The 22,372-nt window shown below is 34.4% G+C and overlaps 1 protein-coding gene across 11 annotated transcripts in view; it reads right to left on the minus strand.

Annotated features, from left to right (window-relative positions):
- Positions 1 to 22,372, minus strand: part of SOX6 (SRY-box transcription factor 6) — a 366,925-nt gene that overhangs the window by 191,613 nt on the left and 152,940 nt on the right. The window lies entirely within an intron of this gene.

Consider the following 22,372-nt stretch of genomic DNA (forward strand, 5'->3'; position numbering starts at 1 on the left):
ACACACCAGTGGGCGGGAAAAAATCAATCCCTCAATCATGCCGCAACTCAGTTTCTTAAATAAAAAGGCAATCTTTTTATCTCTTACAACTGCTGGAGAAATTAATTATCTTGCAAAATGGTAATACAAACAGTTTTAAGCAAAATCGTATGTTTTTTTTCAATTATACTATCTTAATTTTTACATATTTTCAAAGTATTTTTTACAATGTTAATTTTTTTCAGAACTATGCTATACTCAGTAACTCTTACTTTTTCTCTTGAATGAAGACTATATTTCACTAAATCAGATTGAAACCAATGTTGGGCTTGAGACATCATGAGGTAATAGTATTTGATGTAAACTGGGTAAATCAAGATAAATGAATGCTTTCTTTTCATATATATATGATACTAAATGCACACAAATATCAGTATAGCATATGGTCAACAAGAAATAAATAAAACTGAAAACACTTTACAACTGCATGGCAAGTATCCAAACTAAATTTCAGGTAGCAGATGGCATGAATAGGATACATGTGAGAAACAGGCAATTTCAATTATCTCTGAATAGTTCATAAAAAGGAAAATTTGGCAAACGACGGTGTTTTAAAATAGACTTGAAAAATAACATCATGTAATAGAGATAACGGAATTGAAAACACAACAATGCAAAGTTATTAAGCTTATCTTACTATAATTTCATAATGAGTATTAAATGATTACATGTAACAGAAAATAGCTGCCCCAAATACTCATGCCTGGAAAATGTAATTAATAATTCCAAGTAGGGTTCAGAATTTCAGTTTAGTTATTATCGTTACCCAAAAGTAGCCAAGAGATCTTGCCTATCAAGTCTCTCCTTAGCTTTTGTGCAATTTATAGATTAACACAAGAACCTAGCAGAATCTGGGTGTTTTTTCTTGAAACAGTTATTCAAACAAACTTCAATGCAGTTTACTCAGGTCCAGTTTGCCCATAGATGTCATGCAAAAACCATATTGTTTTGAGCCATACAGTAGAATAAGGTGCAAAACAAAACTATGTTTAAACAGTTTTCTGAGTCACACCAAATAAGAACCTGGCATTCAATAAAGACTTTTCTCTCCTTTTAACTTATCTTTTAGAAAAAGCAAATGTCAAGTGGATCAGTGAAATTTCAAAATTTGCTAAGTGGGACAGAGGCTAATTTTCTAACTATTTCATTGAGAGTTGTAAAAATGCTCTGTAGAGTCAGACAGGCAAATCATCTAGGAATCAATTCATCAGACATTGTACTACTGCTTTCATACTCTCCTTCCTAATTCTCCTTTCAGCATAAGAAATGTGTCAGACAAAGATCTATTAGCTCAAATCCCTGAAGTTATTTGGATATCTTAATATGATTTAAGTGACTAATTGTCATTTGTGTAATTGGGAGTTACATAGCTAAACAATAGTTTGGGTGTCTGTATTCTGCTGAAATTTAAGCTTTTCTGTTAATGAAACTCTCAGCATTGTCTCTATAAAAAAATGGTAAAAGAGCTCTCAACTCTTCCATTCTTGAACTTGATTAATGACAAAACCAAATCAAAGGGAAAAAAAAATCCTGCCTGCATGAATATAGTTAGAATAAAGTGTATTTTTCACAGAAATTCATATAGATTTTTATTTGAATTGCTATTAGCAGACAAGATACTACCTCCAAGTATCAGGAAAAAACTCAGAGTTTATTGACCACTGTGATTTCAGAAACATTTAGTAAGAATTGGAGAAGCTTTTATCCAGTTCAAATGATAAGCATTTCTCCTTTTACGTGGTAATAAAGAGAATCTGATCCCTGTTAAAACGGAAGGTTGCTCAGAAGGCTTTATCAACAGCACCTTCAGCCTGGCATAATAGAGGCACAGCAAAATCAACAGATGCTTCTGAGCATCTCAATAACTGAGGTTTGGGTCTTTGTAAGAATGACTAGTCTGCCATTTCATAACTGTCAATTTAAAAAAAAAATAGTGGTGTCTAATGACAGCTGGGTTTTACGGTCCAGACAAATTGAAATAATACATCGAACCCAGGTATTTTATGTACATTGAGTGCTTATAAAACTTATTTATACATCTGTGAGCTTATAGCTAGATACAGATAAATCACCATTTTTTAAATAGTTAGAAGTTTTAGGTACAGTGGTTGAATGGAATTACATCTCATTTTCAAAGCTGATGGGCCCAACAGTTTTGAAGTTGAAGTTGTAAGTGCTGAATGCATCTCAAAAATCCATCCCAGTAGGTTTCAAGTTAAGCATCCAAGTCAGTAACCACAACTGATTCGTTCAGGTCCCTGGAAAGTACGCTCACAGTATACACAGAGTTAAGATACAAAGAGTTAAATATCATTTCTAATAAAAAAAAAAAAAAGAAAGAAAAAAGCTGTTATATAATACCTTTCAGACAAAGAAATACAGGAGTCACCAGCTGCAAATATCTTTTTTACAATTCAGAGCCTCTCAGGGCAAGGGTATTCAGCTACTTCTTTTGAGGCCCTTAACCCTTTCTCATCATACCTCAGACAACCCCTTTGCAGGTCGTTCTACCACAACTCACAAAGCCTGTGGTGTACCTCCTATCTTGGAAGTCTGCAACAGACCAAAATCTACTAAGGAGCTGTCAGAAATGTCAGTAGCCACCCCATACATTAAAAGCCTCAGTCAAGCAGAGATCTCTTGATCTCATGAGTCCTGTCCTCAGTAAGTATAGGCAACCATATAATAATCAGTAGCAAACTCTGCAAAGTTCACCAAGTTCCATGTGTCTACTCAGTTCAAAATGAATACATTTCTGATTTCAGAGTGGTTGTAAGAGCAGAGGCTCAGTAGACTTGGGTTTAACATCATTTTTCTTTCCCTACTTTCCCAGTGACTGACAGTCCTGTAAAAAAACATCCAACTACTTTTCAAAAGAAACAAAAAACTTTCTAAAATTTAAAAGTGCAGCATCAAACTCCATTCTTTTATCAAATTAAATGAATCCTACTGGCCCAACTACCAGTTTCAAGACAGTAAATCAGTATGCTTAATGTCAGCAGCCAATAAAGCAGAAACATATGTTCTGCTTCACTAATGCATGAAGAACATTCTCTGATTGTCTTTTGGTTGAAGCCAAATGTTTGTTGGTTAAAACAGATTTATTTCAGAAACATTAATTTTCAATAGCATGCAAACTGATTTATTTTCTACTAAAATCTATGAGATTACTTTTAGTTTAAAAAGACTTCCATAATGGCTTCTGCACAAGACCTATCAAGTGATATTTCGTGGCCCATAACAGTCATCTATCCATTCTCCTAGCTAGGAAACCTTCCCACAGTATATTACAGTACAATATGTGAGCTACTGTGTTTGAAGTTACAGATTCTTTTTTTTACCAAGCCATAGCTGCTCTCTACAGCTAGTAATTGGTATACTCCCTTGGATCAAATAGATCAGTATTTTCTTTGTTTGAAAAGAATACTAGATGCTAAGACAAGAAAATATGAAATTTTCAATATATAACTTGAAAAATACTCATATATACCATTTATCACAGCAAACGTGATACTAGATTAATACTATGTGATAGTTGCTGAGCATTCAATTTTCTCATGCATTTACATGAAGAATCAAATAGTTACATTTTCCAGAAAGTTCAACTCTAAAGCACTCAAAAGATGCAAACTATTTCAATGAAATATTTCTGCTATTTTGAGTACCGAGACTTTTAATAAATGAAATAATTTTAATGGGACTAAATAAGAGATGTTTAATACTAGGGTTATTTGAAAATCTGGTTCAGTGAGGGTATACCAGAATGACAGGAAGTCCAACTAGCATCTTTAACATAACAATTTGTTACATTAGGGTCATAATAGCTTATTATCTCCGCAACAACTGTAAAGTTGGTCCCATACATTGTAAATTTTACTTCTTCAAATTGTGACCAATGTAATTTTAATAAATCAGATAATTTCAATGTCTTAGAGATCAAAGTAAATAAAGGGTTTCATGAAAGGGTCAGCTGAGAGTTTATGCTATACAACGGCTGACAAAAGATTAAAATGCAATAGCATGTGAAAAAGCCACAACTTGAAAGAAATCACGCATTCTTGAAAAGATACTTAATACTAATAGATGGCATACTTTTAACTTGAGTTTGGATCATCTATCCTTATGACTCATTATGTATTTGAGTACATTATTTATATCATAAATAATTTATATCATTACAATGTTCTGTGGTTTATTTCATTTAAAAAGGTTTCAGACAGATAAGGGTCTTACATATCTTAAACACCACGACAGACCAGGACAGTAAGAGTGAAACAAACCCTTCCTACTAATAAGTTCTAATACTTTTTCATATAAATAAATTAATCCAAAAGATATCAAAGCATAGTGCAAAATCAGTAAGTGTTGGGGTCCCCATTTTTCAGATAAGGTATCTGAAGCAGAAAGGTTAACATCTTTGCCCAAACTCAAAGCAAACCACTGCAATCATTGTGCTTCTCTCCAGATTCTGAGACAACTGCTGGAACAGAATAGAAAAATCTAACAAAAAACAGAGCTTGTAGGAAACATTCTCTTAACATACAGCATGATCACAAACACTGAAAGGCTGGTTGACATTTTCAAAGCTGCAAAGGGAATTTGGATGCCGCCAATTCTCATTAACTTTAATGGGAACTGGGCATCCAAATCTCTTAGGCAGTTTTGTAAATCCCACCACAAATGACCATTTAGGTGGTAAGCATTAAATGGTACTGCCTGCCAGACACCTTTATCTTAGAGTACTACATAAAATGAAGCTGCATTGTTTTCTTCCTTGTAGAATAGTATGTGAGCTAAATGAAGTTTCTCACTTACATAGAAGCAATTTTTCCTGATGCTTACAAGGTGCAATTCAACTGGTTGCTTTAGATTATCACCAGGAAAGACAGGACAAAGAAAACACAGAGGAAAACAATCATTGCTGAGACATAAAAAAGTAAATTCACTGTAAGTTAGTGAGCATTTCTGAACAGACACTTCTGAAACACACAGGCTTTTATCTGACTTTTAACAGAAATATTTGGCATTATTAGAGTGCTATATGTCTCACCTATTCATCTTTTACTTTCTATACTCCCATCTTTCTGACTAACACCTTGGCGTTCAAACAAGTACTATGCTCAAAAATGAAAAAAAAATAAAATAAAACCTGTATAAATGACAGAGTGTTCAACCATGAACACATTGTCTTTTATGAATATTATAATCACAGAATCAATAAGCCTACAAAGAAAAAACAGGACACAAAACGTGTTTTGTCATTTCTGACGAAGTTATAAAAACAACAGACATTCAATATGCCAAGTGTTCTTCAATCCTTCATAATCATAGCCTTATTGAAGTGAGGACAAAAAGGGTCTAATTGCATAGGAGCAATCTCAATGTAATAGGTTATACACCCAGGCACTGCTGCACAATACAACAAAAACAACGTTCCCTGTGTATAGCAGAATGTCATCTCTCATTTTCAGGCAATTACCTTCTTTCTTGTCAACAGTTTTAATAACCTCCATCATCTCTAAAAGACTTTTGCTTCAGTTAAATAATTTTCAGCTTTTTAATATGCAAATGTGCTTGTTCATATGCATGGGTGAAGTGGCGCTGCTACTTGAAATGTGTCAGTACATTGTGGAGCACCTGCACCTCGGGGAAGCTTGATTTAATTGACACCTAATACTATTCATTATTCCACTTAGTGAGCAACTCCTATTAGTCACCTGTAGGTTTTCCTATAAGCAGTGCTTTGGCCACCAATGAAAATATGAATATTTCTATAAATAGAATGGCCATATTTAGTAAAGGGGGTTCACTACTGATGAGCTTGGAACATCATCTCATCAAGAATATTTCTTAGGATTTCCCCCCCAAATCTCATTCCTCCCCAAAACTTTTCGTGACTGTGACAAAAGTCAAGAGTAACTACTACTTAAAAATATTTCATCTGTGTTAAGCACAGATACCTTAATTCTGTAACTATTAAATGAACACTGTGTGAAGTACGCAAAACAGAACAGGGAGCAAGGTGGGTGGTTTTTATTAATGTGGCTACTGTTTCCTTAAAGTGTGACCTGAGCTGGATGAGTCCAGTGGCTGCTTTACACAATCTGAATGTAATCACTAGCTGTGCAAAGAAATGCAGAATATGTGTTATTAATTGAATATTCCTGTAATAAATATTTACCATTATAGTTTAGTTTAACCTTATCCAGCTAATAGCCAATTTTGCTCAATTGTGAAGGATGTACAACAAAGATCTTTAAATTGCCACATGAAATAATTACATTGAACATGGGATTCTCTGTCTTTACTGATATGAATGTGATAAATACATGCTCTAAATGGATGCAGTTTAAGACTGTCATTGTTCTTTTATTGCTGTATTGCAACTCAGGCACAGTGCACCGTATGTGCTGAGTTGATGATATCGAGGTTGTTTCTTTACCACATGGTCTGTAACCTTATTGTTCAGGCCACATTTCTTTCCAGCATTAATGCATTTGTTAGTCCCAGAAGGCTTAAACTACAGATGTTTAACATCCTGCTTATGGACAGATCATCTGGAATATGAACTGAGAAATCTATACGACTTATTAGTATACGTTACGAGTGTAACAGAGATTTAATAGTCTGTTCAAACTAGATTAGTGAAACAGTTTCTTACAAAAATGCAACTTCTTAAAATAGACACATGTAAAAATGAAAAATTAAGACATTCTTTTGAATAAATATGATTTTTATCAGAAGAATTTGTCACTAATTAATGCTGTTTACATAATAGTGCATGTAACATTAATTACAGCTTTCAGAATGTTAACTGCAAACCTTTTTTTTTTTTCCTGCAAGCACATATTTACCAGTATGGTGGAAATCAGAGCTCTTCTGAGGGTTTTTCTGCAGTGTATTCAAAGTGATAATAAATCAAGCCCAGAATTCAAAGACAGTTAAGGACATAGGCAGTAAAAAAGACTGAGTAATGCTAACCCAGAACTCCAATCATTTTTAAAGTAAGTGGGGAGAACACTGGTCAACCAGACGATTGTTGGTATCCCCCAAAATGTAATCTCCAAGCTGAAGAATGGCAGCTGGCAGAACAGCTGGTGAATAGGATTAATGTCAGAAGAAAGAAATAAAACTCAACATATGTCCAAGCCTGCGGTGCTGGGACTGAGCATGATTGTACCCCGACGGATACCATGTGTACAGCTGGAAAGTGCCACTGTGCCATGCTTCTCTACCCCACAAGGTCATTTCTAAGAAGTATAGCTAATATCTGAACTGAACTTTTCCTTGAGAAATTTGACTGATTAAGAAATGAACAAACAAGCCTCAGAGAGTAAATATTTTGAACCACTTTAACCCATTCTGAGTGTTTTTTTTATAATACAATCTCAACTAAAAAAGAAGATTAGTATTAAAATGGACAGATTGCACTGATGTAAATATAATTTTAAAGCTATTTAAACCTTTTAATCTCATCTCATTCAGATTTCCACATTCAAGGTTCAAATAGCACCAAAACCACAAGCTTGTTAATTTCATTTCATAGTACTTAAGTATTTTGCTGAAAATAAATTTTAATAAACACCATGCATAGATAGAATATGCCTAAGAAATTCAGAAAATGGTAAAAGAATTGACATTAGCATTAATTCATATTTATATTTTGAAATGTTAGCTAATATTCCAGCTCATGTTTTAGCATGCTTTTATTTTTTTTACTGTAACAGGGCTGTCATTGGAATTGGTTATAGTGAAGAACAGTAAACATATAAAAATTCTTAACTCATGAGAAAAGCCCAAGTATTTTTAGAAGTTTGAAAAGAAAAAATTCTGTTCTGTCTCTATTTTTCTACTAGTAGCTAGAAATAGACCCTATCAGCTAGATAGCAAAGTTCATACACAATCAGATTCTGCAGCATAAATATGTGCAGTGAGAAATCACACAAAGGGTTAACAGAACCAGTTTTGCTTTGCATCTAGTGTAATTTTAAAATATAGCAATTTTGTGTGTCTTTTATTTTGAATAGGACATATTTATAAAAAAAACAAACCACATCTTCCAGTCCAAAATCCAGGATGTTTTTTAAAATACTGTCTTCAACTATGTATCTTCAACTTAGAAACAATTATCTGATGAAAATGCAAAAAAAATAATGAGGCAACAAATCACAGCTCAAACCAGACTCCTCTCTCTTAACCCCCATCCCCTTTTTTCTTTCTGTTGTCTTTTGTTGTTCTTTTCCTTTCTGTCATCGCATCAGGACACATGCAGTGGAATAATATCCTACACACTCTTACCAGAGGAAAAGATACCTGCATCTCAAAGGATGCAAGAGCACACAGTGCTACCTTGGTACCTTAAAATGGAATATCCAACTGGTGCTCCATCTGTCAGCTGTAAGACAGCAACAAGTAACCAGAGGTAATATTTTGTAACTCCTACTAAGTTGACTTCAATAAAGAGGGTAACTGTACTGCTTTTCACTTAAAGAAAATAAGCAAGAAGTGGAGGGTAACCCTTGCAACCTGTTCATCTTAGAAATATGTTTTTCTGACTCGCAGAAAGATCCTAGTTGATATTTTAATAATGGAAATACTTCAGTGTAAGTGACGTAGAAAAGGTACAAAAAGCAGTATAGATGAGAAACTTGAACTTATTACTTACTTAAAATGTCACTGTAGTCTATTTTTCACATTTATTTGGAAATATCTACCCATTTTCCATTTATGTGGAAATACTTATACATTTTAGCCATGTTCTCCTACCCATTTTTTAACAACAAAGTCAATAAGGAATGTGCAACAATAATTTTATATAATGCTAGTAAAAGTAAAATACTTGTTATATTTTCATGCCCTGGTGACTGACTCTTTCAGTGGGAAAAATGCTGAAAAGTTTTAATTTCTCAGCACATACATATCTATATTTCTAACAAAGCTAAAACTTCTAGAGAATGATTTTGAGCTTTCCTTGAAGGTCTCAAATGTTAAGGTCTAAATGTCTAATCAAGATAGCAAATTTTAGCTATGTTTCATCACATAAAATTATTCCATTCTATTTTAAGAAAGTCTTGATTCTAAGTAAGAATTCTCCAGCAGCACTCATCTAATATCATTATGTACTAGCAAAAATGTTTTTGTTTGCAATCTCATAAAAGGGAAAGAAAAGTACATTGCTTATTAATATCTACTGAATTGTTTAAGAGGATTTTTAAGATACAAGTTAAAAGAATTTTATAATTTCAATTTCTCCTTTTCATTTAATAGTAGACATTCATTAGGACCCACACACTGTAATAAATTATAATAATTTCAAACAAGAATCAAATTACTAGGTACCTAGTGAAAGAGCCATTTTTTCTTAGGTACCCTGTAATCTAACTGTCAGATTTAAAATCTATTCCCAATCAACTCTTCACAACATTCACATTTATTCATCTATGCTAAATTAATAAAAGGTGTGAATAATACTGACAAAATTGATCATTATTGTTCATGTAGATTTAGAAAATTATAAGGTAATCTAAAATATAAAAGTAATTGAGGGAAACTATTATGGTTCTTATAAATAAATTCATCCTTTGGTATATTTTTTTAAATAAAGAAAAATCTTCAACAAGAATTTATTTAGATTGACTAGCAAAGTTATTAAATAAATTGCATATTTCAGAATTGAATGACTTTTCTGCTTTAAAACTATTAAAAGTTTATGATTACTGTAATGCAACATGAGAGTTCATCCAAAATCTTTAAAAGTAATGATGAAATATCAAAAATTCTACTCAATGTCAAAACGAATACATTTTTTTTTGTAGGCTGAGCCTAGCATATGCTACACATCTTCCATGAAGTTCTGAGTAAGCTCAGGTAATTTGGAAAGAAATGGAAATTGAGGTCACTCAGAATGTCTTGGAATCTACGTCTGACTAAGTATGGTAACTCTGAAAAACAAGGCAAGCATCCCTCCCCTTTATCTGTGTAAACAGATATAAAAGGCAACAGTATTCTCCAAGGAATTAAAGATATTACACAATCATCTTTCCTTATATACAGACTTATCAGCAACCAGAAGTAACCATTGGATATTACATCTCTACATAAAGCCAAAGACAATGTCTATATTAGACTATCCTGTCCTTTGCACATTTGCAGTAATTCCTACTATCTAACCTCACTGACCCTCTCCCCCTTAATGGGGATCCCTGCAGATAAAGTAAAGCATGTCAACATCTGTTCCCATTCACACCGATTTTAATTTACAAAAAGAGCTTTGCTATTTTCAGAACAGGCTCCAGAGCACAATGACAGATTTAAGGCCTTTAATGGGGTTGCATTTTGAGTGTGTCAGCGTTTCATACTCACCAGGACTTGATTCTAAGGGGCTGCACCAAAGGAAGCTGCGGGGTCTTATGGAGCCATAGCAAGGGTGTTCTCCTCACTACTGCACTATTTACTGATACACCAGCTGACAAAGTTTACATGTCCTTAACATACCTCTGCATTTGCTGCTTTCACCAGAAATCAGAGATCCAGAGCACTGGTGGTAGAATTCCTTCTCTTGATATTTTCATTTTGTGCATTCCTTCTACCACTATACACCTTTATGAAACTCTGCACTTGTTCTTATTGGCCTTCCAAACCACTGATTTTTGTGAAAGCAAATCTAGGCCAAAGCTCTATGTGGATTTTTTAGTTTTATGTTTTGGGGTTGTTTAAAAAAAAAACAAACACAACCTTTGGCCTCTCCTGCTCTGCCATATTACAAATTTCACAATAACTAACCATCATTTTTCTAAAGTTCTTTTACTGGAATTTATTTCTAGATTATCCTTATAAATCTATGGAACTTGCTCATCCTACTAGAAAGTTGCAGAGCACGCAGACTGAGAACACCACAGTTCCACAAAAACAATTCACAGAGTTTCAACGAATTCATATTGACTCAAAATAAATTTTTCCATCTTCTCAAGAGGGTTTAGTCGGTTTTTTGAAAGATATACAATATGAAGAGCAACTTGGAAAAACAATGCACAAGTTGTGTTGTAATTGTATAACAGCTAAGACGTGAGCAGCTGAGCAGAAGGAAGATGGGCAGTGGAATGCCATACAGTAATCAGCACTGTTGACTAATCAGAATTTGAGACACTAGAAGGTAATAAGGGTATTATAAAGAATGGCTTATTGAAGGAGCAGCTGTTTATATGTAGCTCACTGTTTAAATGAGTTCCACTAGATTGCCATGGTATGTTTTGGCAAAAAAGTTTTATTAAAGAAAAAATGTATTCTTTCAGGAAGAGTAAGCACGAGGGAGCAGATATCTGGGTAGCATGACCACAAGTACATTAATAGAAGCAGTTATATAGGTACTGGGAATCTCTCAAAAATGACATAAATTCAGTAGCCCTGGAAGTTACAAAAGAATATTCATTACTTAGGGAAAGCTTAAATGTCATCTTTGTTAGCCTCCACCACTGAGTGTTGTTGCCATGGGCACAAGAGCTGAGGTGGTTATGAAGGGTAATAGACAAAGAGGAAAAAACCAAGGGAAAGTATAACTAAAAACAAGTACAGAGCCATTTTAAGACATCTATAATTGCAGCGGCAGCCAATAAACACAAGAAATGAATTTGATCTAATTTACAAAACAAGTCAATTTTAATATCCCTCAACACAGACATAATAATAAACTAGTGCTATGATCTCAACTAGGAAAATCTAATTACATACTGTAAAAAGACCAAAAACAGAAACAATATTAAAACTGAACCATTGAAAGCGACAACTATCATGGTGTTCAAATCCATGTGCTATAGGATTGTTCAATGGGTTTTTGTTTGTTTGTTTTCAGAAACCAACTTACAGTTTTGTAGTTAAAAATATCTTTGAACTGTTGGGAGTAGGAAGGAGATTGCCTAATAGTAGGGGGAATTTATCATAGTCCATTATTTAAAATATTCTACTTTGGACAGCAAGGGCTTGGTAATATTTAAAAGCAGTCAGCTAGCAGTGGAAACTCTGGTATCTTTTGTAACAGTTCACATGTCAAACTGGCAAAGTGCCCACAGTGTACGGCAGAAAAATCTATTTAATGTCTGCCCCACAAGGCGACATGAGGTTTGATTGGCAGAAAGCAGAGAGTGGCTTTTGATCATGTGTCCTAACAAGCAGTTCCAGCTCCTGTCTCTTCGGCTGAACGGCTCCACATTACCTATTCAAACAGAAGTGACAGGCCACTGCACTACTCTTTGGCTCTAGTCTCACGCAGTGGGAGCTATGCTGGAGACAGAGTCACTGATTAAATATATCACTTTTTCAAGACAAGCAGGTTGTCTGAATCAAAGTTGGACAGAATAGACTCAACATTATTAAAAGAGGATATAAAACTGGAGTTGAGTGATGTTAGGCCAGTTCGTACAGCCTCAGGGATTCACAGACTGACAAGGGGAATAAGGAACAGCAGAACTCATAAAGCAGGGTCAGAAATTAGCTGTGACACCTTGGCCATTTTCCCATCACTTCAGGGCCACTGTGTTTCAAATCCTGTAGTCTCTTTTTGGCCTTTTTTTAATGATTTTGTGTGCATGGAAGGGGAGGGGTGACAAAAAATGTTAATTACCAAAAGTTGCAAATTGCAGTTTTACAATAAGACGTAAAATATTAGCCACATTTATCCACCTAATATACAGTGGTTTGTAATTAGATTGGTGCTTTTTCCTTGTATTCTCATCAGCCAAATTATTGTCATCAAATAATTTGTTGATACAGCACTAGCTACTCTTGCTCTAAGGAATAACTGAAAGCTGGGGAAAATGGCTGAATAGAGATACTTATTACATTGCCTTGTTCATGAAGAAATTTGTTTGATTTTTCAGGTTATATTTCTGGTCACTGACTGTGATGTTATCTGATACACAAACACAGAAAGGCAACAAACATGATAAGACGTATAGTCATTATATCACAGAAACAAGAGATATACTGAAATTCAGAGGAAAAAAATGCCCCAACCACATTTTTAATTACAAGTAGATGTGCAGATGTAACAAAACCTATTAATAAAGCTGCAACATGAAGCTTATTTTCCTTGATAATGCATGTGTACGCCAGATCTATAAAATTCTTTCTGGACTATACAAAGTTCTGTAAATGTTAAAATTATGATACAAAATCTAGACAGTCTTTTCTCCAGAACTATTTCTGCAATAATTCCACTGAAATGAATAGAGTCACCTCAAGAATAAACTGGGTTCAATATTTATTTTTCACTACAGCAAGTTCTTCTGACATTTTAACAAACCCCTGCTCTATGTGTTGGTTTTTGTTTCACTGTAAATATTTAAAAATAATCTGCTTGTTACATATTTCAGATAAGATAAGGAATGCTAAGACCTACACTGAGAACCAGAGCTGTTTTAAATACTGAAAATGCAGGTAAATTTGAAGATAGGGTAGAAAGAGCCTAACCCCATCCTCATGCACATCCCTTAACGCATGCAAGGTAGCTATAAATGCAAAGAGAATTCTCTCTTAAGGTGTTGTGTTAAACTAACAATAAATTCAGTACAGAGCTCTCAATGCTTTTGGTGCCATTGCAGGCTCTCAAGACTGTAGTGTTCAGAGTTCCTCCAGATGGGTGAAAGCCTGCTTGCCTCAACATTTTCAAACAAATAAAAGATAGAAGAGTATTCGAGATGGGTTTTTTTAGGTTCAGTGAAGATCATGATTCACCATAGAAGGTGATGTCACATCAAGTTCTTTAAGAAATGTGGGCAGGCAGCAGTGCATTATAGCTTCATGTTGAAATATTGAAATGGTTATGTAAAGCAATAAGTAAAATAATTAACACAAAAAGGAAGATGAAAATAAACATGCATTTATACATAGGGCACTGTGCCCAGGAACTCTGGGCACCTATGTAAGTAAAACTAAAAATATATTATGATTAATAAAAGAAAACAGCTATTAGATACATTCCAAGATGCTAGGCCACAGAACAAAACATTTTGGCACAGCTTTACTGATTGGCAGCCCGTGTTCAAGATGGACTCAAGACTGCAGCAGAATAGGTGCTGCTAGCCAGGCCACAGCAATGCTAAGAGGAGCTATTTGCAGATGTTTACACAGTACTTGCCGTCACACTGTATTTAACAAGAGCTATTGCACTCTTTTTTTCATGAATATCACAATCTGAACTCTGCAGAAACACCACCACTTCTTTATGTTATTAAAATAATACAGAAGAGGGAGGATTCTGACACATTAACAACTACTAACTGTTGTTTAGTTTTGGAGATCAGCATGCCAATGAATAAATAAGGAAGAAGCTTGTCTACAAGTGGGAATCAGAAGGATTCATTACAATCCAAAATACACTTACGAAGCACAGAAATATGTAGTTCAGAACACTGAATTACATTTTGTTCCTGGTTTACACTTTGTGCTCAGCAGCTACACCCTGGGAAGTGAGAGCGTACACACAGGGCTAAAACTCAGATTACACAGATGAATAGGACTCAGACAGTACTTGTGTGTACTACCATTTGAGTTTGTGGTAAAACCCTTCTCATCTTTAAAGGTACCAGGTTAGTCCTACAGTGCAGAATTAGAGGCCTTAAAACAAACCAGATTTAAGACCACACCTGGAGTGCTGTGTCTGATTCTGGCCTTCCCAGCACAAGACAGACATGGGTATACTGGAGAGACTTCAGCAATGACCACCAACTCATTGGAGCATCTCTCATATGAAGAGGGGCTAAGAGAGGTGTGAGTGTTTAGCCTGGAAAAGACCATGACATATAACTATTTTATGGGCACGAGTAAAGACAGACCCACATTTTTGTCATTGCTGTCCAGTGACAGGTACCAGAGGCAAAGGACACAAATGGAAATACAAGAAATTCCCTTGAAATAGAAGAAAAGCCTTTCTTATGGTAAGGATGATCAAGCTCTTAACAGGTAGTGAAACTTGTTCCATCCTTAGAGATAACCAAAAACTGACAGGACAGAGTCCTGAGAAACCTCTTCTAGTTATCCTGCTCTGAGCAGGGAGGTCAGAGCAGACAAATGCAAGTGGGGCCTTCATCTCAGCCACTGATTTTCCAGCTCTATGAAAGTGACAGCAAACTGCAGGAGAACGTGGATAAATTGTCACTGAAATAAACACAGTAAGGTGTTTTCACATATTGGTTGATATACTTGAAAGAAAGCTGCTTTTAATGATGACATCCTAAATTTTATGATACTGAACTGAGCAGTTCTTTGTAAAAAGGACAAGTTCAAAACTCAAATTCCTCCCTCACATTATAAAACACTCTAGAAAATTTCCAGATTTTTTAAGCTCCAAGGAAAATAAAAATACCTAAAAATATCTATAAGTAGTATTTTAAATGTTGTTCCTAAATGTTGCTCCTAAATGTTCCTAATTCTTACTTTTATTTGATAATACACAAAAGTGACACTAACATTAAATAGACTTAGTCTCCTTAACATAATATTTGTTTGGAGTTAATCAGCACGGCTGAAGACTAATCTTAATAATTGTTTGTTGTTTCCACTGGAGGCAGATTTCCCTCACAAAAGAAGTGGCATCTTGGAGTTTCAGATTAAAACACAGAGGGGTAAGAGTAGCTGCTCTCTCCATTAGAGGAGCAAGACAGCCTGAGCACGTAGCTGCCTCGTGCAGCCAGGCAGTGAATGTCTCTGTCTCTCTTGTGGCAACCAAATAAAGTTGTCAAAATTATTTTTAAGTAATGATAAGGTATCTAAACCAAATACTGTATAGAAAAATAAAGAATATATCAGCATTTAAAATGTATATGCTGCTGAGCATTTTTACTGTCATTTCTTTAAGAAAACCAGATCTAATTAGCTATATCTCTAAAGTGCGTACCTAGCATTTTTATTATGTATTATAACATTTTGCTTAGAGTTGACATTTTTATTCTGACAAGCACTGTCTGGAGAGCTCTCAATAAATAATACATTTACAATTTTCAGTAAATAAGCACTGGACACAAATCGTTATCCTTACTTATAGCTGCCCCTCTCTAATAGTGCTTTTACAAGTAAGGTGACTATTCAGTCTAATGCAATACTCTCAGTGCTGGAAAGATATTTTCATTCATTACCCCAGTCACAAGCACTTAAAGCACTTTTAGGCCCTGTTGCAAAACAGCAGGAATGGCAAAGCAAATAAGACTAACTAAAACTAAAGTTCATCAACAAGGAAATCTGAGGTCAGTCACTCTACAGAACCTGGAAAACACAATGGCATACTAGATTAGTCACATTCAAGCTCTATCTTTGCCTCACATTTTTATATTTGCATTAGCAACTTTAGGAAGAAAAGAACTGCAGTCTAGTCCTTACTATTAATCTGATGAGTACAAAAATGTGTTTCAGTCCCCATTTTGAAGGATGATCTGATCATAACAGTGTTTGTATCACAATATCAGAAGCCAATGAAGTCTGAATTTATTTTTCTGCTGCCAAGATCATATAATTGAAGCAACTCTTCACATTTTTACAGTTACTTAGTCACATTCTTTTCCACAGAGCCCAATGTCAGTTGTACTCATTCATACTAAAGTTGCCTTTCTTACTGCCCTTAGGAAAAAGCTGACTTTTTAAAAGTACTGTTTAAATGATTTCATAATACTAGTAACATACAAATAATGAAAATATAGCAGATCTTATTTCTAAAAATAATACTAAATTGTTGAGGAACATAACACAGAAAACTATATAAATGTGGAAGCATGGAGACAGTTTATCACACAATAAAAATTAAATTAAATTGTATCCAGGAGTGGACAATATCAGAATTGAGAGATATCATGGGATTAAAGAAATATCTCCTGAAGGTAACAGTGGTAAGGAGGCATGGGTTGGAATGGTCAGTAGATGCTGGCATTTAGAAGATTTTAGCCTTTTTTAGTTTAACCTGTCCCCGTCTACAGCTCAAGTTCAGAGACAGTGAGGAAAGGCTGACAGTTTGTTCTAATTAAAAGGATTCTTGTTGGTAATCCTGAATTAGAGCTAAGAACTGAAGGGACACAAAAATCTTTTATGAAAAAGATGGTTTCTGTAATCTATTGACTTAACATAGAATTTATTTGTCATGATACTTGTGTAAAAGCCTGTCCTGTTCCTCATTTCTGTACCATGAACAAATTTCAGAACCAAGAAAACTGAAGAGAAACTTTCAAATGTTTCAAGATACATGCTGAACAATGCTGAACAATTACTATTCTACAATCCACACAGAACATGTGAGCAATGTCTAGATGCTCAAATGCTACAGCTCTGGGCAAGATTTAGTATAGACAGAGGATAAATGCAAAGATTAGGTGGAAAAATGACAACATATTCCAGTATTTTAAAAAAAAATTTAGAGGTGAGATAGCATTTAATCAAAAAACAGGAGTTTGAAAGGCTTAAACGATATAAGATAGGAAATAGTTAAAAATGCATAAATTCTCATATACCTAGGAGTATAAATAAAAATATTAGACAAAATAATAATGACTAGATACAGCATGGTTATATAGGCTCATTTGGCCTTTGCAAAAAATAAAATTTAAAAAAATTACCTAAACATGTCACATTCTAAATGTCATTATTGGAAATTTTATGATCTACAAAACTTGTCTAAATAGAACACTATATTTTTCTAAAACAGCAACACAAATTGCAAGAAAAAGGAGAGACCAATGTGATCTTACCAAGACTATTGGATGGACAAAAAAAAAAAAACCAACAAGGAGTGAATTGCATTAAATTCCATGGTAAAGAGGCAAGTAATTCAAGATTATACAGCTTCTAACAAAAAGAAAATTAAAGATACAGATATAATTAACTACATACATAACCAATTCTGAATTTGCTTACCAAAAATTATTTCTTTTCCATTGAAGTCAATAGGAAATATGTATATATTTGTGTGCATAACACTTGAGGATACTGTCCTTCTTGGCATGATAGAAAATTTTATAGGGGAAGTGCTAACATATTTTAATATAAAAGAAAGACTTCAATTATTAACAACTAATGAAGCTGGAGAAAACAAAAAGCCAAAAAACCCTCACAACACAATCAGAAAAACCACCACTATTGAGCAGTGTAGTAAGATTTTTTCCTGTTGGATATAAAATGAATAATACATGCGAATCCTTAATTTTTAATTTAGATAGCTTCAGACATATTATCTATCACTATGAGTTACATATATACATACACACATACAGAGTACAAACAGGTGCACATGACAGAGAATAGATGGAAATTTATGAACATACTACTCCTTATATAGATGTTCATTATTCCAACATGCAAAAAAATCTTTGATCTCTGAATGCTCAGCTATGGTCTTCAAGGGAGAAACAAGAATGGGAAGCAGTTTATAAAAAGCTTGTGCTAAAATTGTGAACTAAGCTTGGTTGAAAAATGATACCGTACACATTGCTCAGAATCAAGGTCAAAAGTGAATTAGGAATCCAGGCCCTGAGTAATGAGGGCTTAGCACTTAGCAGAAATGACATGCCCAGTTTCCAGCTCAGAAGTGCCAGCTGACCTGCCAACCTAGCATTCCAGATCTGAAGTGGGGAAATCTGCTTTCCTAGTTACAGACAAGATGTGTACTACTAATTCTTGCTCACAGAGGCTTATGATGAAGTACAATGGATAGTTGTGTGGAAGCCAATTCTCAATCTAGAATTCAGGCAGCCCAGGTAATGTAAATCTGTCTCATAGAAATAATATAAGCAATATTTTGAGCAAAAAGTCTGTTACTGAGAGGGGATAGAAAGACAAAGAAGCAGTCTGACCATACGATCTAACATAATGTCTTCATTGGACTTTTAAAGAGATTTCATACTTGATAGTACTACTGGACACTTCCAAAGAAAAAAAATGACATAAAACAATACTTCTAATCTCAGAAAAACTATGAGGATGAATATACTGAAGTGATCCAAGAGGCCCTAGAGCATAGTGTTGTTGATTTAATTAGACACCTGTTCATTTCTGACCTCTTCTGTCTTGTGAGAACACATGTCAGCAAAGTCTTTACATACTCAAATTAACTCTAAATATTTGTAGTGTTCTTTTTTTATTTTTCCCCACTTACAAGTTTCTCATCAATTTTCTCATGTCCAAATCATTACAAATTAAGACAAAGGAGTGTCTTAGTATACAAAGTATGCAAATACTGGACCATGAAGTCAAAAAGTGGCATTTATTGTGTGATGTTTGTCATATTTCTCCAAACTACAAAAAATGCTAAAAACATACCTGAAGTATATTCAGCCCTGTATGAGGTGCTCATGCTCCCAGTATTATACACAAGACATGACATTGGCTGAAGCACTATTATTAAAGAGAGATTAAAACAGCTGTACATTATGCTGAAGCACTCAGTCTTTCCTTTACAAACAGACGGTCCTGGATTACAAGTAGCACTTGACCATTTAAATCACTACAACAACCAGATTTAACCAGCTGGGCCATATTCTCTTAGGCAATGCCTGTTGACCTCCTCAGTCACATCTGCTTAGATGAAATTCTCATTAGACAACTTATTTTCAGAAGCCAAAGGACTCTGTTCAAATATATCTATTCAGACATGATAAAATCTTTCAGTATATATTTCTTTTCCAGTACTATAAGGTACAACAGAGAGCACAAGTAGTATACACAAGCATAAGACAGGTAATATCTAAAGGTATACTACAAAATATTTAAGTAATTGACACTAGCAACTGATGTTACTCAAATTCAGATCCTACAGATGAACCAGAAAGTTAGTATATAACAACATTAGAAGACACTTGTTGCTCTCCTCCCATGAGGGTTAGAACAGATAACTGAAATTCTGGAATTCTTTATTCCACTTCTACTAATTTAACATATGACCATATGTTAGCCCAATTCCCACAGCTACATTGATAGCCATGAGGTTATTCCCTAGAAAAGATGCTAACGTACTATTATTTTTTTCCAAAGGAATGATCCAAGACTTCAAGCCTCACAGATTCTAAAGTGGTATACAGTAGAAATACTTGTCCTTCTCCTGTCACATTCATTAAAGCAATTATGCTATTTGCTAAAAAAAATTTTAAAAAAATAAAAAAAAATCAGCAAGTGTTTTTTCAATTTGTCACAAGAAATTTTGTGACAAATCAGGACTTATTACAGAAAGGGCTCCTCAATACCATTGGCTGCATGCCATTTTAAGAAAAGAATTACACAGAAACCTGTTTTAAAGGACAGCTATTAAAGAACATCATGTATGGCACATGTGTGATTAGGCTATTAAGTTGTTTAAAAGAGACAGCATAACATTTTCATAATCTCAAGACCAAAGTTCTCCAACAGACTTTCTACTGAAACAGTTGTGGCACTTAGTCACACCAAAGATTAGTCTTCAAATAGTAATTAGATTTGTAAATGCTATTTTATTCCAGATAAATATGGAGAGTTTACCTCTTTTTTAATTTGGAGAAACCCGAATACTGAAACAGGCATTCAAACCTGCCATAAAAAAATTGATACTCCTAGTCTACTCAGAAGCTGGAACTTGAGCTTCCTAAATGTAGCATCCTGAAGAATTTCCAGTCTTTGTATGAATGATTATTCCACGTTAGTTATAGGGTATCAATCAGATGTTCATTAATTATTTTCTATGAAATGTAAGAGACCTTTTTTCCTACAGAAAAAGCTGGCTGAATTGGAAAGAACTTAACATGCAGATACAGTCAATTATCTTTGAATTTACAGGCAGACTTTAGAATAGTTTGAGTATAATGTGGTCTATAAAAGGCAAGATTATTTTATATATCAGAAATGACCTTTATTTCACAGCTGGTGAAATACACCATGCAAGACTGAGACTCAGTGAGGGATTTCTCTGCTGTGCACACATCTCTCTTAAATCATCTAGTGTACACTAATACAGAGGAAGTGCAAAAAATTCTTAAGAATTCATACAAAAATAAGCTATGAAATACTTGAATCATTAGAGTAAGATACTATGTTTAAACTTTTTGATGCATGTTTTTATTAGTACACCATTCAGTGTACTCCTGGGAAAGTCTTAGCTATGGTGTCACTATAATCAACAGCAACTTGTATGCTCATGCAGCAAATTGTGAGCCAAGACCTTTGATTAGCATGGAGTGTCGAACGACTGTTACTGACTGTAAAAACAACTTTGCCAAAGTAACATTTAAAATAGTTTTCCTAGTCTAACCACAAAATCTAAGAAAGCAATTTTTAAAAGAGTGATCTTTACAGCTCAAAACAGACAGATGGTAGTAAAGAATCTGGGACATTCTCTCTTTAGAGATGTTTCACCAGCTTCAGAAAGGACACCTATAGAACACATTTATCTATGTGCTGGCATTTAACAATTATGCCAAGAAATCTGAAAGCCTGCTTCCATCCCTACATGATTTTATCCCATCTTTAAAGGTATTATTGTGTCAGTATCTATTTTAGTTGAAATCTACAGTGCTACATGGAGCCAATGGATCCTAAAGTGCACTGTTTGAAGTGCACTGTGATCATACCATGAAATTCAGGAGGTAAAATCATTTCAAACTGATTTATATTTTGAAGAAAAAAAATAGGACCACAAAGTTCTACTGCCTTGTGGCTCTACTACATTAAAAATAATCTTCCTGAATTATTTGTAATGCCCTAAAACAACACTGGTAAAATAACTAACAGAATTCACACAGATGCTTACACACCTGTTTATCTCAGAGCCTGACCTTTCTCAGCAGAAGGAACTGAGACTTCATTCTGTTTGACATGAGGAGAGGTTTTCATAGAGGACTCTGACTGTGTGCACACATATATTGATAAACTCATTCTCCAATTTTGTTTAGTTCTTATCAAAGCCAAACTCTTACCAAAGTCAATGCAAATATCTGAATAAGGATTGAATACATAAACTGCCTTAGAGCTCAAAGTTTTGTCCTCATATTTCTCTCCCTCCTTTAACACTTGCAATGATATCTGAAAAGACTGTAAAAATAAAATTGATTTCTTCAGCTGCAGTTCTAGATATATAGGTACTCTTTATACTTAAAAATTGTTTCCCATTCTCTTAGTCACAGATGCTGGGTCACTGTGATGAAAGATGAGAATTTCTGAAGCAAACCAAACCAGCTCGTGATTTATTCATTCCTATTTTTTAATTTTAAACATTTATCTTTTAAAAGAAAAAGAACAAATACCACTGAAGAATATCCCTCACAACTCTACAACAATTAAGAATTCATGATAACCTTTCAAGGAAGAGTTTTCATGTAATCCAACATTCTTGCTTTGA

This window comes from Colius striatus, chromosome 7, assembly GCF_028858725.1.
Source record: "Colius striatus isolate bColStr4 chromosome 7, bColStr4.1.hap1, whole genome shotgun sequence".
In the NCBI taxonomy this organism is placed as follows: Eukaryota; Metazoa; Chordata; class Aves; order Coliiformes; family Coliidae; genus Colius; species Colius striatus.